This window comes from Barbus barbus, assembly GCF_936440315.1.
Source record: "Barbus barbus genome assembly, chromosome: 9".
Lineage (NCBI taxonomy): Eukaryota > Metazoa > Chordata > Actinopteri > Cypriniformes > Cyprinidae > Barbus > Barbus barbus.
Genome location: NC_136737.1, coordinates 25218989 through 25243044, shown reverse-complemented (window position 1 = coordinate 25243044; position 24056 = coordinate 25218989). Strand labels below are relative to the sequence as shown.

The 24056-nt window shown below is 36.2% G+C and overlaps 1 pseudogene across 1 annotated transcript in view; it reads right to left on the bottom strand.

The window, feature by feature from the left end:
- The window catches only part of LOC306875500 (poly(rC)-binding protein 4-like), a 90465-nt pseudogene extending 68793 nt beyond the window's left edge, over positions 1 to 21672 (bottom strand). The window contains exon 1 of the transcript in view: positions 21547 to 21672. The product of the transcript in view is annotated as a poly(rC)-binding protein 4-like (transcript). The remainder of the gene's footprint in view (positions 1 to 21546) is intronic.
- Positions 21673 to 24056: the final 2384 nt, after the last annotated feature.

Sequence of the window (24056 nt, the reverse complement as noted above, 5' to 3'; positions counted from 1 at the left end):
TCTTGTGGACTATATGTAAACATCTTTTATGGAAAATATCTTACTCAGGACAGTACTAAATAAAAAATAACATGCATTTTGTATGATCTCTCTTATTTTGGTAAAATTATCCACATTTTCACAGATTCTGCAAGGGGTGCCCAAACTTTCGATCCCCACTGTAAATACCCGATCAACTTTATTTTGTAAAGTTTTATGTAATACATTTAAAATATAATAATAATAATAATAAGAAATAGTATTAAACTTAATTAAACAAAGTTGATCATATATTGAATTATAGTCAAATTCAAAACATCCTGTTATTTTAAGGATATTATTATTATTATTATCATCAACAATATATATTCAAATAAATTTAATTAAAATAAAGAATACTTTTAATTATAAAAATAATTAGCAAATAAATATACATTTTTAATTTTGTAAATTAGAACGCAGGATTTAAAATTATTTTAGTTTTAATAAGGAAATGCCTTTTCATCAGCGAGGATAAATGTATCCAAAAATAATATCTGAAGGCTTCAAATTTAATTGGGCAGAAGCAAGTATTTAACATTCATCACTGACACTGAAAATGACACTCAATTAATTGTCAAACGTCTCATGACTTCCATCAATTTGTGACAGTCCTTCGAGAAGTAATGGCTTGACATCAACACCATGTGAACAACTGACAGCGAGCCAACACGCATCTGACCTTTAGCTGTGTGCGAAATCACACCACGGCGGACGAACTGTACCGGGACGGGGCGCAGAGGCTAAGAGCATTACCAACTGAATCTGCTCTTAGATTAGCTTTTCTGCCTGAGATGTGTCTCCGAATACAGGACTTTGGTCTTTCGGTCTGTCACAACAGTAGATTTCCATGCAGATTTTCTTTTTCCAGGGCGCATCCCATCTGTCTGTCATCGTGATGGACAGATGCACAGCAAGGAAAGAAGAAAAAGGTGAAAAATAGACATGCATTGAAAGTGATTAACATGCACGCTGATAGGCTACATGTCCTTAGTGAATGGTGACACCTGCCAACTTCTTTCATTTGCATGCAGAATATCTTCTATCTTGAAAACGCAAACTAGTTTTGGCCTCCAATTATTCTATGCTAGGCCTGTGTGGGCGGACCAAAAATAGATCTAATAAATTTAACAGAATACAGTGAGGTGTAAACAAGAAATTTGCCAACTGAGTAAGAAAAATACTTTTAAATATATTTCCTGAGAAAAAGTCTAACTATCTTTAACAACGTTAAAACTCTAGTCAATGCCAATAATTATTTTCATGATACGGCCAACATATAATAATAATAATATTTTCTGAATTAGAGATATTATCTGAAAAAAATAATATAGACATGTATGTATTTATTTAATTAATTTATAGACCTTTAATAAGAAGCCTTTAATATTTATTAATAATAATAATAATAATAGTATGTAGTTTAAAATAAACTGCACAATAAATAAATAAATACAATGTAGTTTAAAAATAAACTGCACAATAAATATTATTATTATAGTTTAGAAAATAAACTGCAATAATAATAATAATAATAATAATAATAATATGTAGTTAAAAACTGAAACAAATTAACAATAAATAAATAGATACATATTATTATTATTATGTAACGCTTTATTTTAAGGTCCTTGTTACACTTTACATGTATTTACTATTATAACAATAGTAATATAACTTACTAATATAACAATTAAATATGCATAATTACATGCAAATAACCCTAAACCAAACCCTAATCTTAAACTATCCCTATAGTAAGTAAATGTAGTTAATTTATATTAATCAGTAATTAAATATATAATTACACTGTAACAAGGACACAAAATAAAGTGTAACCTATTATTATTATTATTAAGTTTACAAAATAAGCTGCAATGATAATAATAAGAATATTATCAACTCAAACAAACAAACACTGATAAGCATGAAGCCTTACATTAAAAAGTGGAGGAGGACAAGAATTAGACAGCCCTTTAATAAAGAAGAAAAAAAAAGATTCCCAAACAAAACATATTCTGCTTGGTGTTTGATTTTGTAGAATAGCATCACATATTAATGCAATCTCTACCCAGTAACACATTTCAACTGTCGCCAGGTAAACGCCGTCATACCTCGAAGCCCTACTCTCTGCTGCTTCTTGGCACAGCTATGCATCCGACTGAATTTCAGAAGTCGTTGTATCATAGTTTGAAAAGAGAAAAAGAAAAGGAACACACACAGTGAGGGAGAATGAGCTTCTATCTAAAAATAGCACAAGCCCTGTTAAATATTTTAGGCACTCGGCAGACAGAAAGAAGAAGAAAAAATCCCTAGCCACAAACAAAAACACTCTTGCATTGAATGATTAACATCCAGTCTTGAATTATAACTGTATGAATACATTTACCGGGCGCCGATTCATCTGCAACGCTCTGTAAATCCCTCCAGCTCGACCCGGGCCAGCTCTTACAAGCCAGCATTGTTATTTAGGTGCTAGCTTTGTGGAAACTAGGAGCTTGGCGAAACAAAGTGAGATTAGCCAGTGCTAGGAAAAGCAGGCCACTTTTAGCAACGGTTAGCGGTTGCTACTGTCACGCCAGCAACAAACGACTTAGTGTGGGGTGGGAGGACCGGGCTGAGGGAACCTCCGAGAGTTGGCATTTCTCACCCACTCATAACAACCTATGACATTCCATCAAAACCGCCCATAGGCCATCAGGAAAGAGCGGAGAGGATTTGTGGAAGAGATGCAGAGGTAATGGGCGTCAGGGTCTTTCATGGCAAGCCGAGTAAAGGCGGAGCAGAGGGGTGTCTAGAAACAGGGTTTGATCAAAGCCAGCGAGAGGTAACCAGCCTCTAGAACAGTGCTTCTCAAAGTCCGGACCCGGAGGGAATTCAATCCGGACCCGCTTCTATTTCATATTTCAAGAACACTAATTATATTTCCTACTTTGATAAACGCACGTTAAACTTGTAAATCATTTGTTTATTTATTCTTATTTTTTTATGTTTTTTGGAGAAGGTCCGAAATTGCAGGCGAGATATTGAAACTTTTCCTTCATGACATTTGTTGTCATCATGACATCCAGTGAGCCTATGACGTTTGACGTAATCGGGCGACATTTCACCGCTAATATTTAAATTTTTTTGTTTTGTTTTGCTATCACTTATATTATGGCAATTTGTCTTATAGCAGTGCCCAGTGTATACATTTATTTGTGGCAGCTTGTCACAATATCAAAACTGACCGCTACAAATAGATTTTCCAAAAGGCTTATACTTCGTTGAATAAACTGAGCACTGCGCGTTTGAAAAATAAAATGCTGCGCGGGTGTTTTTATATGAATGTATCTTTTAAAAGAACCGTCCGTTTTCTTCAGAAAAGCTATGATGTCAATTTTCATTTGGTCTTTCCTGTAATGGCTGATAAAGTAGCGCTTATTTGATTACAGTCGTTACCGGGGAAACAGCTATATATCACGCTCCAACAGCGCCTCCTGCTGGCAGAGAATCAACTTGCATTTGCTAGTCTGCGGGAAACACTGGTGTCTGTCAGCAAACATAAACAAAAAAGCATGCTTCAGAACTGTTTTGAGAAGGTGCTTAAGTTTTGAGCCATGTATTATTACTATGAATTAGGCTACTACTACTACTATTACTATCTTGTGCCCTGCAATAACCATTTACGCAAACTCTCTTTTGATATAAAGGGAAAAAAAGAGAAAATCGGCCCAAAAAATCAGCATCATATATCGGCCATAGGCTGCCCTGATTTCTAAATATCGGCATTGGCCAGAGAAAAAACATTATAGGTCGACTTCTACTGCTGACACTTAAATTAATTGTTTTGCCACTTTTGCACTTGTTATTAAAGTATTTTGAATGCAAAGGGAACCTTTTTTTTTTTTTTAATTAGTGTTTATTTGTTATATGTTATGTATGTTTATTAAAAACACGTTTTGTAATAAACAATTGTTCCGGACCTTTGACACTGATGAAAATTCAGATTTGGACCTTTGAATGTAGACTTTGAGAACCCCTGCTCTAGAATGATAAGCAGCTCAGTGCCGAGGTAAAGAAATGCCGCATGCCGCAGAGGAACACAAACGCTGTGTAAAAATAAAAGTGCATGCTCAAATGCAAGTGTGCCAGCTCCTTTACCCGGAGTTACCCTGCTCACCGCCACCACTCACAATAATCAATGCTGCGTAAAAACACATACAGTCACGTCGCCTGACTGGCAAAACTATGTTTATTTTTTAAGTTCTGAAAAGTAATGATGTTTCTATCCTACATTCTTACGCTTTTTATATCATTATTGCAGAAACATTGTAATCTCATTGCAATGTTTTTAGAAATTTTGTAGTAAACATTTTTAGACATTTTTGCCATAAATTTCCTTAAAAAATAAAGTGTTAACTAATTGAATACGATAACTGTGAGAGAAAGGGATTTTTTGAACGTTTTTCGAAAATACTGAAAAGATCGCAATTTTGCGATAAATATATTCCATTAGCACAGCTATGCTTTACGTTTTTCAAAAATCCTGAAAAGATCAGTTTGTTTTAATCCTCAGCCTTGAAAGTCATAACGCTGCAGAAACGTTGTAATGATGTTGCATAAACCTTTTGACGTCCAACCTGCTACTACACAATGCTGTTTGATTTTTTTGTTTTTTTTACTAATTGAAGGCTATTTTTACTAGTAAAAATGTTTTTCTAAAGTCCTGAAAATATCGCAACAATGTTTTATTTTTTGAGCCATAATACACATTTTTCTTTTAAAAAAAGAAACTTTTAATAACATTGCATAAACGTTGTAATAAACCTTGTGATGTCCGCTACTGTGCATTGCCAAAATGTTTTTGCCACATATTTTTTTGAAAGTAAAGTGTTTAGTAATTGAATAAATGTACCATAAGAGTGAAGGATACCCCGTTAGCATAGCATAGCATAGCATATCTTTTCAGGACTTTAAAAAAAAATGTTTTTCAATGTTTTTTTTATCCTTAAGAGTTAATGTATTAATAAAAATTGTCAATGCAAAAACAAAAATGTATTTGAAAGAAAATGCAACATTTCTATAAACCTTGTGGCATCAAAAAATCGTGTTTACCATAAATTTCCTTAAAGGTAAGGTGTTAACTAATTGAAGTACCATACGAGAATGTTGTAAAAACTTATTTTTTTTCCGAAAATCCTGAAAAGATCACAAAGCCAGAAATTATGGAAAAATTGGGGATATAACTGTCCCATTCTGTCCTGTAGTGAGATTTATTTGCCTATTCCGGGAAAGAGGAATTAGACTATTTCTGAGGACTGTGCAGGGTATGGCCTTGATCCTGGAATGACGAGATGCCTGCTGCTAAAACTAAGCCGGAGCGCCACAACAGTCCCATCATCCCAGCAGCATGGGAGTCGCTAAACCTCTACTAAGCCTCGCCCTGTTTATAAACCTCCAATTAAACTAGGTCAGACTAATCGATTTATTTTGCAGAAACCTAGGGGGCTAATAATAGCGATTAGCTTGTATTTTAGCATAACGAGTAGGTGGGGATGGAAAGAAGTGCTGAAGTACGAGGGTGGATGATTATATCTTCAAAACGAGTTGAGATGTCAGCTGCAGGGCTGTCTCATCCCTAATTCATACTGACACCACATCTTCTGCGCTACATAACAAAGAGATCTGTGCAGTAATTACCAGTGCAGACGTATATTCAAGAGAAAACAAGGAGGTGATCAAGAGAGAGATAGAGAATGTAAAGAAAGCAATAAGGCGCAGGAAGATTTTATTGCTCATGAGACATAATAGTTCTTAGTTATGCTCACTTAAAGTCAAGATGAAATCGAAAATTGACTATGTTTACGATCTTTATACATCATTTACTCACCCTCATGTTGTTCCAGACCTGTATAACTTTATTATGTGGAGCGTAAAAGTCTTAGTCCAAGCAATGAAAGTCAATGGAATTCAAAACAAAACTGGACTTTTATTGTATAGATTAAAAACATGCAGACACATTTTTTGAAATATCTTCTCGTGTTCCACAGAAGAAAGCTCATTTTATCAGTCATCCCTGATTGAGAGTTGCTAATTATAGTGCTGTATGTGACAGGAAGGGCATTCAAATTCTAAAGAGCATTTGATGAAACTAAAATTTGAATACAAGATGATTCATCAGTATTTTTCATCTGTTTTTTGATGGCCTACAAATCAGTGTTGTAGTACTTGAGACCAGACTCGAGCGCTATAGATTTAGGAGCATTTGGACTTGACCGTGACTCAGACTCAACCCTCTTCAGGTCTCTGCCTGGATTCAGACTCGAAATCAAACTTTTTTTGGTTTCCGTCTTGACTCTAAATCGGCCCACCTTCAGCTCTGTCTTAACTCAGACTCGACCCGTTTCTGGTCTTGATCTTGACTAGGAATCGACCCTCCTCTGGTTTCAGTCTTAACTCAGACTCGACCCGTTTCTGGTCTTGATCTTGACTAGGAATCGACCCTCCTCTGGTTTCAGTCTTAACTCAGACTCGACCCATTTCTGGTCTTGATCTTGACTAGGAATCGACCCTCCTCTGGTTTCAGTCTTAACTCAGACTCAACTCAGACTCGACCCGTTTCTGGTCTTGATCTTGACTAGGAATCGACCCTCCTCTGGTTTCAGTCTTAACTCAGACTCGACCCGTTTCTGGTCTTGATCTTGACTAGGAATCGACCCTCCTCTGGTTTCAGTCTTAACTCAGACTCGACCCGTTTCTGGTCTTGATCTTGACTAGGAATCGACCCTCCTCTGGTTTCAGTCTTGACTCAGACTCAACCCGTTTCTGTTCTTGGGCTTAACTAGGAATCAACCCTCTTCTAGTCTTAGTCTCGACTCAGACTCAACCCATTTCTGGTCTCGGTTTTGGCTTTGGCCTTAATTTAGGCTCAAATATGCGGGTCTTGACTACAGCACTGTCAACAATTTATTTTTAAATGGACAGATTTTTGCTGTGGCGCAACAATCAAATCCCTGAACTCTACGAAAAGATGGGACAAAGAAAAGCATGATGGAGAGGGAGATAAAGTTGATCAGTCGGCTGTTTCTTTTACACCGGCTGGATTGAGGTTCACAGTCAGAAATGCTTCAGTCTTGAGTTTTCCACCCAGCAAAGCCCTTTTACTGCTTGGGATTGCAACTGCCGCATCTTTGCACTACAAATAAGTCCAGATATTGGCATTTCCAAGAGCTTTTGTCACTTCCTGACTCTTTAATTTATGGCCTCTCTCTTGCTCTGTTTCTCTCGCTGCTTGAGAGATTCCTGCCCAGTTTTCATTATTGAAAAGGACCACCCTCTTTCCCTGCCTCCCTCCCCATCTCTTTCCTTATTAGATCTGCGATTCCAAGAGCGCATTAGGATATTAAATTCAGGATGGGAATGGATGCTGCCTGCTGACTTGGCAAGACTCCCCAGTGCTGTCTCTCCTCGCTCCTCCTCCTCACCCGTCTTGGACCGGTCACATCGGACAGAGAGCGGACATCTCTCGCTGAATGGGTCCTCACTCATCATGTCCTGCCGTCTCTGCACCGAGGTTGACGGAGGCACAAAGCAGCCACTTGTGAGCGGGAAGCAATGGCGGGTCCGGCACAGTGGCTGCTCTGTCATCGTAGGACTCATTCTGACGTGTTTGAGGATAAAGACGTGCATGCATGCGCCCACACAGCATAACACCCCCCCGCGCGCCTCCTTATGAGCATTCCTCATGACATGTGAGCTTCCATTATGGCAGCTCCTTCGCCATTGTTATTTATTTGACTTAGGGGAAACTGTCTCACAAACAAGGGTGTATTTTTCTCGTTTTCTGGAGAGACATAAGTCGGTTGTTGTCGGGGAAAACACAAAGATGAAAAAAAAAGAGTTGCACTGTTACACAAATTAAGAAAATTGTTGCATTTTCTGTGCAAAACTGCCACAGTGCATTACTTACTGGACTTACTCAAAAGTATGATATACTAGCACCCAGACATGGCTCGAGTCCCTTTTTCAATGCAAATCTATGAGGTTTTTAGTCTGCTTTTTTTATCTGGTAGACGAAAGTCTGATTGTTTAGAAAAACACACAAATTTCTTGATTATAGGTATCAATCATGTTCATAGCAAGAACTGCTAATTAAGAAATTGGTTCATTTGTATAAATGGGAAATGGTATTAAGCGCTCCAAGGCAGTAAACACATACAAAAGATACCAAGGTATTACCATGTTTATTTTTTTGGACAGGTTTGCATGGTAATACCATATTCTTAGGACATGTAATATGTTAATACCTCAGAGTACCATCTTTTAGAAAAAAAATCTCTAGTAGTACAACAGCATGGTACCATGTAGAGTACCATGGTATTTACAAAAATACTACTGTACTACCATGGTAAATTTCCAAAAAAATGTCCTACTTATCACATTCATCCATGGTATATATTATGCTAATACCATGATATTCTTTAAAGTACCTTGAATAGCCATGTAAATACTGTGGTATTTGAATAGGAATCTATCTTCAAAGAATGCCATATTACTATGGTATTTTTTTGACATGGTACCAATAAAATTCCATGTTTTGAACATGGTATTTTGTTATGTATGTACATCATTGTAAATTTTTTTTTGTATTTCATGTGCAAGAAGCTTTCCAGTCCCTTCTGCCCCGCATTTACAGATCTTTTCACATATTTACATATTCCTCCAGCATAATTAAGTACCAGTATTACCTCATTCCCAATGCCAACCCTTCCAGCTCATAACCCAAAATGTTTGACATTTATCGAAATCACCTAAGGTTCCCATATCAGGACATGAGATACTGTAAGTGACAATGTCCCAGAATTTGTTGCATTCATAGGACACAAACATCTAGATTCCCTGACGACTACAGATGGGACTCTTGCTTTTGGATTACACAAACAAATCCACCTCATCCAAGCTCAGGAGGTGCAGCAGGGCTCCAGTCTCGGAAACAAGCAGATGATAGGTTTTAAATAATAAAGTACTTGAGTGCTTTCGCGATCTATTGTTCAAGAGCCAAGGCATTGCTTGATATAATTGTGCGCCCAAGCATGAGCCGGAGAAGCCGAATAATTCATGGGGGGAGGGACTCATTTAAAATAAAAGGTAGACTTGAAGTTTTCTTTCTTTCTTTCGAAGAGATGTACTATTTGACCTAGGTCTTGCTTAAAAGTTGTGCATTACATGTGAATTATTGGAGCATGCTTTTGTACACCTTGATTATTTGGAAGCGCTTCTTCCATGGCTGCTTGAATGTGGCGTCTCGCTCCAGTTGCTCTGTTTAATTCAACCTGGCATTCAAGTTTGAGTAGATTGCCCAAAAATTTAAATGTTGTCATTTTAATCACCTTGTAATTCCAAACTTGTTTGTGGTTATCATTTTCCTTTAAAGCAATGTGAAAAATCATATGCACAATTGTCAATTATGTCTATCATATGACAGCAATATTTTCATTGTTAGGATAGATAGATAGATAGATAGATAGATAGATAGATAGATAGATAGATAGATAGATAGATAGATAGATAGATAGATAGATAGATAGATAGATAGATAGATAGATAGATGTCATTAATAATAGTTTATTATTATTGTTTTTATTGTTTATATTAATGTGTTTGTCTTATATACATATATATATATATATATATATATATATATATAAGCATATATATATATTATATATATATATGCATATATATAAATATATTATAACCTATATAATATATAGTATAATTATATTAATATTGCAATAAAACTGTATAAATATTTATAATAAATTATAATATATATATATATATTTTTTATTATAGTCAGTATTAATATGAAAATATAAACTAATAATACATTAATAAAATATTGATTAATTTTAATATCAGTAATATTATGTTAATATATTTTTATAACATATTAGTGACTGCTGTTGGGTCACAGATTAGCAAAAATGATTTGTGAACATGAAAAATGAACACTACAGCTATGATTCAACTATGAATGAATCATGACTTTAGGGGAATATTATATTTATAACCATTTTCCCTCTGTCACCAACTGCGTTTCATCTAAAATCACGGCTTTCGCCTCATAAAATTCTCAAAATATTTATTCATAGAATAGGCTGTGGATTAAATCTAATACATTCTAAATATTTATATTCATTTTATTGTCCTACAAAACATTCTAGACCTAGTTGTTTCAGAGGCAGAACAATGTTGATGAAATGCTGCAAAAACATTTGGAATCAGACACAAAAAGGGAAGAAACGCATTAATAAATAAGGTCAATTTTGAGCTGACGTCCACTTTAACATCCTGCTTTTACAGACAAGACCTCACTCTTCCCTTCCCCCTATATTCTCATGTTTGCAAGATGCAATTTTCACGTAGCTCAAAGCGTTCATATCCTATTTCCACTGTCAGTTATTAACCTGTAACCTTTCAGTCTAATGGAGGATTTCAGCTCTTCCCTATGCGCTTAGCAGTCCCTCTGAGGATACAGAGTGCTTTCAAATTAACAGTCTTTTTTCCTACTATCAAGACTCCCAAAGCGTGGCAGAAAGTCCAGCGGTCCCTCCCCTTCTCATTTTTTTAAGTACTACTTCAGAAAATAGCATTGTACTACAGCGTTCTTCTTGATGTGAAGGTGCCCACAGCTCTCAGGTACACATGTGTCTTTCCGGAAAGAACATCATTTGCGGCTGTGCATCATTCAAGCACACTATGGCAATTTTCCCGTGGCCGATTAAAATGGAAGGTGGCAGCCATTCTGTTTAGGGAAAACAGGTGTTTGATACACACGTCAGAAAATCCTCCTGGTTTGGAATTAATTACTCAAGCTTTATTAGATCTCAGAGAGCGTTTTATATTTCTCTCAGGCCAACCTTTAAATTGCTGGCAGCTTCACTAAACTAACAATTTGACTAAATCACTTATTTTATACTCCTTTATTAAGGCATTTAATTGTGTCACAATTCACTATAAAATAAGCACATTAAAATAATACTACATGTACAACAGTATCCCAGCTGACATATTTTGTAATAACAGTATATTACAGTGAAATATAAGTAATAATAATTATGATAACATTAATAACACATATAATTATCACTTCTAGCCTTTAAAATGACTGCTTTTAGCTTTCAGTGTTTCTTTTGTTTGTTGTTGTTTTTTTGTCAAAATAGTTAAGAATATTTTCATTCATCTGTTATCATTATTAGGAAATAAATGATCAGCTTATCAGTATTGGCTAGAATTTGAATATTATTTAAAATAATATGTAGATAATATAATTCAGAAATGACTTTCTCTCTGTAAAACAGAAAATCAGACATTTAGTAGAAAGTTCAGGCTGCTATTTTCCATTAATAGTGACCATGTCTGTAAAACACCTAACACCTAAACACCTAATTGTTTAGTTTTTTTGGGATTAGCTGATATATTTTAAATTTTAGCTTAAATTCTAGTAATTGGTTATGCTTATATATATATGTATGTATATATGTATATATATATATATATATATGTCTATATATATATATATATATATATATATATATATATATATATATATATATATCTTGCACTACACTTATATCTGCACAGTTTTGTTTTATTTAACTGGTTTGCACTCTATCTGCCATGTGCCTTATGCCACTTTATATCTCTCTTTATTTTTTTTCTACAATGTCCTCACTTGTATATCTGTATAGTTGAATGTACATATGTTTAAACTGTATTTATCTGTATTTGAACGTCTACTGTCAGTGTCTTAAATGTTAACTGTATGCACCAAGGGTCTGAGAGTAACGTAATTTCAATTCTCTGTATGTATGTGCCGTACATGTGGAAGAATTGACAATAAAGCAGACTTGACTTGATATATATATATGTATATATATATATATATATATATATATATATATATATATATATATATATATATATATATATATATATCAGTCCCCTCCATAAGTATTGTAACACTAAAGACAAAATTGCTCTGTTGGCTGTGGAGTCAAGACATTTGCAAATATGATTAAAAGATGAATATGAGACAAAACTACAGAATGTCATATTTTATTATTGGGTGATTCAACACATACATGTTTTACCAAATAAAAAGAACAGCACTTTTAGAGTTCATCCCACTCATTGATGTGAGCATAAGTATTGGGACAGTTGAACATAAGGCAGATATAAAAGATTAAAAGCTATTATTTAGTTGCAGATCGCTTGCGTACAATCACAGCAGTGAGTCTGTGACCCATAGACATCACCAGACTCTTGGTCTCATCCTTTGAAATACTTTTCCCAGCCTTTAATGCAGCCAATCCCAATTGTTGCTTGTTTTGGGGAGTTTCTGCCTTTACTCTCCTCTTCAGCTCGTGAAATTCATGTTCAATCGGATTTAAATCTGGAGATTGACTTGGGCAATCTAAGACTTTCCATTTATTTGCCCTTATAAATTCCTTGACTGAACTGGCAGGGTGTTTTGGGTCATTGTCCTGATGCAATATGAAGCACTTCCCAATGAATCTGGTGGTATTTTCTTGAATATTGGTAGGCAAGATGGTTTTGTACCCTTCCAAATTCATTCTGCTACTGTCATCATACATTAAGTCGACAGTAAAGTTGAGAGGGCCTGTTCCAGAGGCAGCCATGCATGCCCATGCCATGACACCACCTCCACCATGCTTTACAGATGAGGCTGTATGCTTGGGATCATTGCAGTTCCCTTTTTTTCTCCACATTTTTGCTTTCCCCATCACTTAGATTAAGGTTCATCTTTGTCTCATTGGTCCATAAACACAGTTCCAAAACTCTTCTGGCTCACCTTTGTGCTTCTTTGCAAACTCTAATTTTGCCTTTCTATTTTTGGTGCTGGTCAGAGGTTTGCATCTTGCTGTGTAGCATCTGTAATTCTGTGTCAAAGTCTCCTGAGGACAGTAGATTGTCAGAGCATCACCCCAGCTTTCTGGAAGTTGTTGATGATTTTACAGACACGTCTTTTAGGATTCATTTTCACAACTTTTATGATTTGTCTGTCATCAACTACTGTTGTTTTCTCAGCCGATCAGGTCGTTGTTGGTTGCTGGTGTCGCTGGTGGTTTCCAAACTCTTGATTTCTCCATGCCCTTTGTTTTTGCTAGAGCTATAACTGACTTCCTCTTTTCTTTTAGCATCCAAATTGCTTGCTTTTCTCTCAAAGTCAGCTCCCTCGTCTTCATCCTGGTTTGTGTGTGTCATCATCAAATGCAAGATTCAGAATACAGAAGTAATGGATATAACTGATACGACACATTCCCTGCTTTTAATATCTGAAGAATTAATGCAACAGGACACAGCTGATCACTTAGAAAGACCTGTGAGGCAACTGCTCCAATACTTATGCTCACATCAGATAGAGGGATGAAACTCTAAAAGTGCTGTTCTTTTTATTTGGTAAAACATGTATTTGTTGAATCACCCAATAATAAAATGTGACATTCTGTAGTTTTGTCTCATATCAAATAATCTTGATAGTTTCAGTTTTACTGCTCCAAACAACTCATAATTTAGGTACAGTATAATAGTTATTCTTATTACTCAATCCAACTCTTCAACATATATACGATAGCCTTGTGTGAGAAACAAACTTAAATTTAAGGCATTATTATTTTTATTTTAGTCATCTTATTTTAACTTTAATTTGGTTAGTTTCCAAGGAAAAATTTTAAGTTTTTCATCGCTCTTTTTTTTCCAGCTGTATTCACATTATCAAAACAATTCTTGGTAGTTTTGGTGTACAATAACAACACTGCTTCAAAAATGACAAAAAGCGCCATAAATGTAAAATAGTGGTTCATGTGAATTTGTGTAATATATTCCAACACTTTGAAAATCATACAATAACTTTGTGTGAGGAATATATTGAAATGTAAGTGAATATCTGCATCACCCCCCTCCTGTCTTATATCAATGACAGCAAATGATATAGGGTTTGAATATGCAGAAGTGCAAATAAAATTAGGTTTTGCAGCTAAACAGTCTGTGGCCACTATTGTCATTATAAGGAAAAGAGCAGCATGGACATTCTGATAAACAGCTCTTTTTAAGCTCAACAGATGAAGTGAATGTTCATTTGTGGGTGACCAACATGAGTCTGTGTTTCAATTAACAATGACCTCAATCTCTCAGAAAGCAGAAAAATAAGGGGAAGCTTGTTTGGAGCAGTGGGCTGCATTTCGTGCATTCTGCTCGCTAGCACACATTAAACAATATATGTATTCTCTTTCTATGAAAGGATCGTTCTGTTGGAAATTGTTCATTGGAGGCCTGTATAAATCAATTACACAATCCTCGCTAACTCTGCCGTTTTGATAAAAGAACGCAGAGATATTTGAGTTTTACTGTCGTTCATGACTGTTAATGTTCTCTCACTTTTCACGAGCAGGTCGAACGTGTCGTGTTTTCCAGAAATCAGCTTTTTGATTGCAACCTTGCCAGCTGGCTTTGATACCGATGGGAATGGGAGAGATAGAGAAGAAGCACGTCTTGATCTAAAAATTCTCAGAGCTCTAAATTGCAACACCTCTCTTCCAAAGAAATATATCAAAGACGCTCTGAAAAAGTTGGAAGCACAACATTGACAGTGGGCGAGGAAGGGGGGGTGCTATTGTGACATTGATGGGAGAAAACTTCGACTGAAGCAGATATGAGTGTCAAACAACATGCACAATGGAGAATCGCTTGTAAGTTTAGATGCAGTTTCTAGACAAAAGCAACAACCTTGATGCTATACGTTAGAAGCTGGCTGAAACAGTGAGATATGATATCCGTTTCAAATTAACATTCATTATTTTTGCCTAAAATTATTTTACATAATAAAAAAAAAACTTTAACACTCAGAAATTGCTAGTACATTTTTGTAATAATTACGAAGAAACTGCAAGTAACAACCTGAATAAATGTGAAATGTTAAAGTAAATATATATATATATATATATATATATATATATATATATATATATATATATATATATATATATATATATATATATATATATATATATAGTGGCGGGAGGAGCAAACGACAGACACAGTGGGTGTGGCGTCAGGCCTCGGAGAGGTTTTTATTAAACAATAATAATCAAAATAGTGTCCAAGGGGAAAAAGTGTCCAAAATAAACAGGGGATCTGGTGTCCTTGTTGTGCTACGGGGTTCGTGAAGGAGGGCAGTGTTCAGATAGGAAGGGTCCAGGGAAGGGGCGGAGCCCGGTGGCCGCATGCACTCCCCTCTCGGGTCCGGGAGCGAGTGGCGGCGGCTTCTTCCAGCGGCTTCGTCCTACTCCTTGGCCCCCGGAGCTTCTGGGGGATTAAACGGCCCGGCATCCTGGCCCGTCAGCCGTAACGGGTGCGGCAGTCTTCCTACTCGATGCGCCCTTCCTGGACCCACGAGGACACCAGCGTGCATGCACGGGGAAGAGACCGGTCTACCGAGGAGAGGCGCGCTCGGCATTTAAACAGCGGCGGTGATGAGTCTCTATTCAGCCCTAGGTGTTCAGCGCCCCTCCTCTCTCACACACCAACTCCCGTCAGGAGCCTGGTGAAGGGCGGCGAATACGGGACGGGGTGGTGATGATGATAAGGGGGGAGGCAGCCGACTCGTCACAATATATATATAAATACTACAAATATATGTTTACATATACGAAAAATTACAAAGAAACACTTCAGTAGCATTTTTGTCAATGCTGTTATTATGCTTTTATTTAATTTTTTTTCTGTATAACGCAAAGGAGGTTTTTTTTTTTTAAGAATCCATATTGCATTTCGTAGTGACTGTCTTTAAATAAACATACAAACAAATAAATAAAACTCACATTAGCCATACTATTTTGTCTAAAAATATATTACATAATAAAAAAAAAAAACACTTTTACATACAGTATACATACACATAATTTTTATTTACAAATTATTTAATTAGTTGCTTTGTTTACAACTTTGAAAAATCTATTTAAAGTCGTGACGTATTGTCAAGTATGGTGAAATTGGTGCTCTGCGTTTAACCCATCCAAGTGCGCACACACACAGCAGTGAGTAGTGAACAAATGCACACACACACACACACACACCGTGAACACACACCCGGAGCAGTGGGCAGCCATTTATGCTGCAGCGCCCGGGGAGCAGTTGGGGGTTCGGTGCCTTGCTCAAGGGCACCTCAGTCGTGGTATTGAGGGTGGAGAGAGCGCTGGACATTCACTCCCCCCACCTACAATCCCTGCCGGCCGGAAACCTTTCGATTACGAGTCCGACTCTCTAACCATTAGGCCACGACTTCCCCCCATTTATACTGTGCATACAGCAAGATCTAAAATATCAAATAAAGCTTTGTGGTGGCAAAAAGAGATACCAATGGACCAGTCTGGAAAACGCTGTCTGACAAAAATAAAATTCATAGCATTACCTATAAATGTACCAGACAGGAAAAATATACTCATGTAAGCTGACAAGTGTAGCTGGACGAAGTGCTATAGGAGGAGAGTCTGGTGGAACACTTGTTTCAGCCACAAACACACAGTGACAGCACGTTTTGTCTCTTTCCGCGAGACTCAATGGATCTAATTTGTTTACCTCATACGACAGACGTTAAGCCATTATTATACTATCAATCTGTCAATACGCTGGTTTCTTTTTACTTAAAGGGGAAGTTCACCCAAAAACAAGTTCTGTCATGATTTATTCACCCTCACTTCTTTCTAAACCTTTGTGCTGTGAAACACAAAAGAAGAATTTTTGAAGAATCGTCATGCTGCTCTTTTCCATATGGCAGTCCATGATAGATAGACATAATATAAATAAAATCTATAATTAAAACATTAAACAAAGGATGCACCAATATTTACGTTTTTGTTATAACCAATAATTCATGAATGGCCAATACAAAAATTCAATGCTATTTTGTCAAAAATCAATCATCAGTCCCTTATAAACTTTTTTTTTATGTTACGACCACTAATTCATAAATGGCTGATACAAAAATTAAATAATATTTATAAATAAATAAATACATACCTTGGAAACTTTTTGTTTTGACCAATAATTGATAAATGGCTTATATCAAAATGCAATACTAATTTGTCAAAAAGTATATTACATGCTAAAAGCAAAACATGTAAATAAAACGATGAAAATAAATGATCAGTTTTAAATGTAACAAATTAAGCCAGTGCTAGATGATCTAAACATAAAATTAGTCAGGAAGAAGGAAATGCACAATTAAATATCCAAATATCCACCAATATATAGCCAATATAGCCTGAAACAACATAAGAAAATTAAATAAAATAAATCAATAAAAATAATATAATGATATTGGCTGATGATAACAATGATTTGATTTGATTTTAGCATGCATATTGATCGTGCGTCCCTAAAAACGTCCCTCATTTCTTAAAATACTAATAATAGGTCATTGAAAAATTATTTACAAACAATATGAAAGATTTAAATAATTTAATAAATGAGTGTAGTAAAGGAAACTGTTATATGTCTGGACTTTAGTTTTGTATTTTTCTGTCTGTTCCTGAGTTTCCTTATTTGGTTTTAGTTCCCAGCTGGTTTAATTAGTTACCTCATCAAGTCATTATTAGTTAATCCCCGTCACCTGTGTGTTGCCTTACTTACAGCCTATTTAAAGTCCCCATTTGGTTCAGTCGATGTCAGTTATTATCTATGTTACAAGTTCCATGTTATTAAACCTGTCGTTTTTGATAATCCTGTCTACCCGTGTCTTGTTCTGCCTGCCTGGAGGAATCGTGACAGAAACATATTTGGTTGAACTGTTCAAAATTGGCCATAAAAAAAAAACTGAGCTAGCCTCGCTAAAATAACAAAAGCTTCAAAGATCTGTAAATGGAAACTGTTTCCTTCATGATTTTGGGGAAATGATCAATCATTTTGGGAGTTTGAAGACATGTGGTCGCTGTGTTGTATAGGAAAGAGCTGCAGAATCTCTGCTTTCAGGTTCCACAGAAAAAAAGAAAGTCACATGGGTTTATAATTTTATTAAGAGAATCTTGTGCCTTAATCTCAACTAAAAGCCCTAGTTATGAGAGTTTTGACAGTCACGTTGCAAGCCGAGGGGCAATGTACTTGCAAGCGGTCAATATCTTCTCAGATCTTTTTTCTAAACGCAGAATCCATACGATCAGCTCTGCCGCCTCGTGACGCACCACGCGCCGCAAAGTCACCCGAAACAAACAAACGGTAGAGACAAGAGAGAATGAGCATGAATCACATGCGTGTCATGCTGACAAACTTAGCATCCTCACGCAGCACCAAGTGAGCTTGCGCTCTTATCTTAAATGCTGGATTCCTCACAGATGCCTGCAGTGTTTTTAGGGGGTTGGGGAAGCGGGGTTGTTTTGTGGGGCTAAAAATAGTGTCGTAGATCAGAATGTTGAGGAGAAAAGGGCCTGGTGCAGATTAAACCACAGTTAATCGCCTGTCTGCGATGCTGAATGCCATTGTGCGTTAGGTGCTTCAACGAGGAGGTCTGAAGATTTTCCAAGCAAAGCCCCTCTTGGTTTCGGCTTTGTTTTGGAAGGATGTTTACACTTCACCCCCCCCCCCCCCCCCCCCCCTCTTAAGTCATTCATCACTTTTTTTTTGACCTCCTCATTTCCTCAACCAGAGAGGCAATTTGTTTTCTTATAAACTTAATTTTGAGTTGACAAGGGGCTTAATCAAAGAACCAAAACTAATGTGCTTTGGTGCAGATTTGTCAACTTTAATGCCAACAATTATGTCGGTGCGTCTTATTTCGTAAAAAGACATTTAATAGGAAATGAAGTTTTTTTTTTTCCAACTTATTTTGAAGGACATCTCACGGTCTTCAACAGGCCATAGGAACCAGCTACGAACACGTCCCTGTACACCCTATTAATATCCAAAGTTAACTTCAAAGCTAGTTTGCACAGAGAGGCAAAAGAACAGTAACAAAGATCTCTATTCAGTGATTCGGAGAAGAATTAGCTGCTCACATGCCAAACAGTTTAGCAGAGAAAATGCCATGAGCACAATGAGGTTTTTATTCTATATTACAAGTACAGCTGGTGCAGGCAAGTTTTTATTTCATTTTTAGGTGATGGAGAGCACTTTAAATCACTGATCAACTCTATTATTCCACAAATGCCTTAATAACTGTTTATTTGAATCTATCTATCTATCTATCTATCTATCTTTAAAAAACTCAATTCTGATTTGATAATTGGTAGAAACATACATTTGATACCATAGAAATATTTTAAAAAGTGTAGATAGACAGAATGATAGAACGATTGGATAGATAGATAGATAGATAGATAGATAGATAGATAGATAGATAGATAGATAGATAGATAGATAGATAGATAGATAGATAGATAGATAGATAGATAGATAGATAGATAGATAGATAGATAGATAGATAGATAGATAGATAGATAGACCTTGTCAAAAAATCCTAAAGGATTCCAATAGGAAAATTGTACAGGATTCTAATTGGAATTTCTATCATATTTTGGAACCATTCCTATAGGATTTCGATAGGAATAGTCCTATAGGACAAGACATAATAGGATTTTTTTCTAAAGGTGCACTTTTCCACTGTATTTGTTTTACTAACAAATAGTACTTGCAGTTTGCTTAAATTCACCCTGATGTAGACATTGTACATTGTATGTTGCAAAACCTGCATTAATATTGTAAACAACATGGGAGGTGATTTGTGCAGCACAGCATTAGTGCCAAAACATTTCTAAGGCACTGATAATTGATTGATGACACACACACACACACACACACACATACAGTATGTAGCACTTGCATCCTCCAACGCAAATATCCCCTAGACCACTTCTAGACTCGGGGAAAGAATTGGGGAGGAAGATATAAAGCTTATACCAGGAGACCAGAAGTTAAAAAATAACACTTTACTGTACCAACAACAATAATAGCAAATATGAGTACTTATGCAATGGAATCATTTAAGTTTTTTAATTTTAATAAATTTGCAAAGATGTTAAAAACCTTTTTTTTTCTTTCTTTTTTACTTTACCATTATAGTGTATGGAATGTAGATTGATGTGGGAAAAAAGTAATTTAAAGCAGTTTAACATAAGGCCGCAACATAAAACGTGAAAAAAATGAAGGGGTATGAATACTTTCGCAAGGCACTGTAAGATCTTACAGGACAAAGTGAATTTCCATTTAAAAATCACAATGTCCAATTATGATACAAATCAATAAAAGATCCTATAGGAAAAATTCAAATCCCATTACAGGACATAGTAAAATGCCATGAAAATCAATCAGAATGTCCAATAGGATTCTAAGGATCCAGTAAGATCCTAAAGGATAAACTGAAATTCCAATAGGATTTTTTTGACAAGGGAGATGATAGATAGATAGATAGATAGATAGATAGATAGATAGATAGATAGATAGATAGATAGATAGATAGATAGATAGATAGACACAAGTGAGTAGTTGTAGGTGCGGGGAGTGAATGACAGAAGGATAAAAACATGGCTCTGTACATAAAATCTGTTTGATTAGAGAGATGGAGTGAAGAAGAAAAAAAAAAAGTTTGATTCTCTTTGAAAATGATTTCCAAGTCTAAGTTGGAGAACTGCTGCATGTTCTCGACAACAAACAGCCAATACACTCTCCTGGATCGGTTCAATTACAAAGATGCTCAGTCATTCAGTCACTGACCCAAGCAAATTACTATTTGCACTAATTGTGGGGGTTCGGCTCCTGGTCAACCTAATCAATTAGAGCATCCGAAATCAAATCAGTTGTCCAGAAGGAGTGATCACCCAGACCACAAACACTCATCCAAACCCCACACAGGCTTCAACTGAGCCAAAAACGGTTGATGAGGACGCTTTAACTTTAGGTTTTGTATTAAACCCTTAACGAAACTAGAAACCAATACCTTGATATGCATAAACAACTTCTACATCAAACAACCATACAACCAATGAAGAATCTTCAGTTTGAGTCTAAAGAGATTTGAATCCTAAATCACTAGCCAGGGTTGGGTTGGTTCACTGGTAGATTAATCAGATTAACTAGCAATCTAAATTTACAAGTCAATTCGGTCTCGGGATAACAGCGCTTCTTCTACACAAAATAAGGACGGTAAATATTGCGCGTTATGCTAATTTAACGGCACGTTCAAACAGCTGCGTGGTAAATTGCTGCATAAAACGTTCACAAATCTGTAAACTTCGCCGTTCCTGTTTATATTAGTTGTTCAACTTGTATTAGTAGTGCTGATCCGGACCGGTACGCAACGCGTAACGCTTGTATTCCCATAACAACAACAGCAGCGCTTTCCAACGCGCTTCTGAACAATCTCTCACTTCTGACCGGATCAGATTAACAGCGGATGCTTTTACCAAAACATGTAGGCTACAGATAAGAAAGGAACACAGGGAAATGATATCCGGCATAATATTGCCGTCTTACCTGGTAATAATGAAGTTGAATGCGCTGATAAAACGATGCGAATTTAGATGATACACTATATATTCCCCGCTGATGTCCACATTGTCAGTGCCAAGCGTTTACTGTAAGAGAGAAAACCCCGATGTCAGGGAGAGAGAGAGAGACTGAAGGGGAGAGGGGAGAGGGGAGGGGAGGGGAGGGGAGGGGGGGGGGGGGGGGGGGCGTAAAGGAGACAGAACCATCCTATCCAATTACAAAAGACAAACGAGGGTTAAAAAGAACAACAATGCACAACCGTATGCTGAGAGGACAAGTCGCCCTGCCTTAGTTTCTTCTTTTGAGCCACTGTCCTTCCTCCATTATTTCAGAAGAAATTTGACAGACATTTTTTCTTAAAACATCACGCCATAATATTCGACTGTTTTTCGCGCAAGTGGTCTAGTTATTCTGAAGTCATTTGAAAGATTCGATTCCACAGCGCTTGGATGAATTAAAAAAAAAAGAGAAAAAGATTCGATTCCATACGAAGATTCGATTAGATTCGACGTAGTTGGGAAATAAATCGCTCTGAAAACAAAACATTCCCTTACGTTCAAAATAGATTCGATAGTAAGTGACTGGGAAAAAAAAGTACTTGGATTCTATTTAACAGCGAGCGACTGCAGAAAAATGATCAGATTTGATTTGACAGTGATGGGCTGAAGAATGAATGAATGAGATTTGATTCTGCATGAAGGTTGGTTTGCGGTCATCGAGTCGATTAATCGACAAATCATGAAAGAACAGCAACAGACAAATGTTTTTATTTTTGTTACGGCCATTTGCATTTAGACATGTATTTAGCAGTTTGTAAAACAGTCATTAACACTTCAGTAACTTAATAACGGACTCATTAACAAGCCTCAAATAAGTGTATATGGAACAAATAATATATATGGAAGTTCCAGAACACGTTTGAATGTATATTAAGCACTCTTTTATAGTGTAATATAAAAAGTGCTATTGATGTATCTCTTTTTTAAATTAAGGATAGGCTATGATGGTTAACTTTTAGTTTTATGCTAAAACTATGATGATAAGATAAGAGTCTCATCTCATTTTGTGATCAAGTTGATCATCTTTACAGCTCATTTGCTTGCAGAATAGCTCTGATTTTATAGACATTATAAAATCCATTTGCACAGTGAAATCCATTTGGCTACTGCGGACAGACTCATCAAACAGTCTTCAGGTGCTTAAAATCCAGACCGAAGACTTTATGCATTATGCATTATATTGATCAACAATAAATAAATGAATGAATAAATACATTGTAAAAGGGCAAACTGACATGTTCTGAGAAATACTGCCACCTAGTGGCAACATGTCTAACACAGTTTTAACACTGGAATGCATTATTATTGTCATGAACTGCACAGGACGAACTACATGCAAAATCATTTCCGAGTAATTTACTTAAACGTAAAATTAAAATGAAAAACGACTGTAGATAAAACTGAGATATTAAGTTTTCAATTTATCATTTTATTCTATGAAATGTTAAACAGATTTTCAAATATGACTTGTCCAAACTCAAAAACATTAATATACATGCAAATAAAATCAATTAGATGTACCTGTAATATTGAATTTGCTTTAGTCATGTCCCATAACTCCACTTTCTCCCCACAGGTGCATGTAGACAGACAGTCTCTTGCTACCTGAAGGTGTTATTGGCAGTCGTTCTCCTTCTCTGGATGTTTTAATTAATTTCCCCGCTGTAAAAAAAATATATAAAGTCAGCGGGAGCCTGAAGCTGCCTTTCTCAATATTCTGTGGTCTTGTAACGAGCAGCGCAGGGCCACACGGGGTCGGAGAAATCTTTCATTTCAGCCAGTGAGAGATAATTTGAACATTAGACTTGACCTCCTGTTGATTACAAACCATCCCAGAGCTCTGCTGCCGTAATTGTGCCGCTAAATTACAAAGAAATTTCTTGCAAACACTGAATATTTGAGTAGGTCTAAATATAGCTATACAATAATATATGTCATTGCGGTACAGAAATTGTCCCACGTAATTTGTTTATAACTCAAGAAGCTAATCTGTGCTTTGGGCTGTCGTTCCATGGTTCTTTGGATTAATTACAACAGTGTAATTATCTGTGTATATTTAACCGGACTGAAACTGATACACTAGTATTTGAGCTCATGTGGAATGAAGGCAATGGTAAATGTGGTCATGTGACAGTGAAAAATGGGCACAGGTGTCGCCTATTTCCATTGTTGCAGAGCTGTTCAGTGAATTGTTAGACATAAGAGGCGTAAATTAGACACTCACAATGAATACATAAATGAATGACTAAAATTCTGTCATCATTACTCACTCTCATGTTGTCCCAAACATGCCTTCTGCAGAGCACAAACATATTAATGAGAATGTTTGCACTGCACTTTTGCATTTTTTTTAAACTACTGTATGACAAATGTAGCATGATTACCTAATAACTCTAATGATCCAGCTCAACAAACAGTGTGACTAGTGTACTTCGA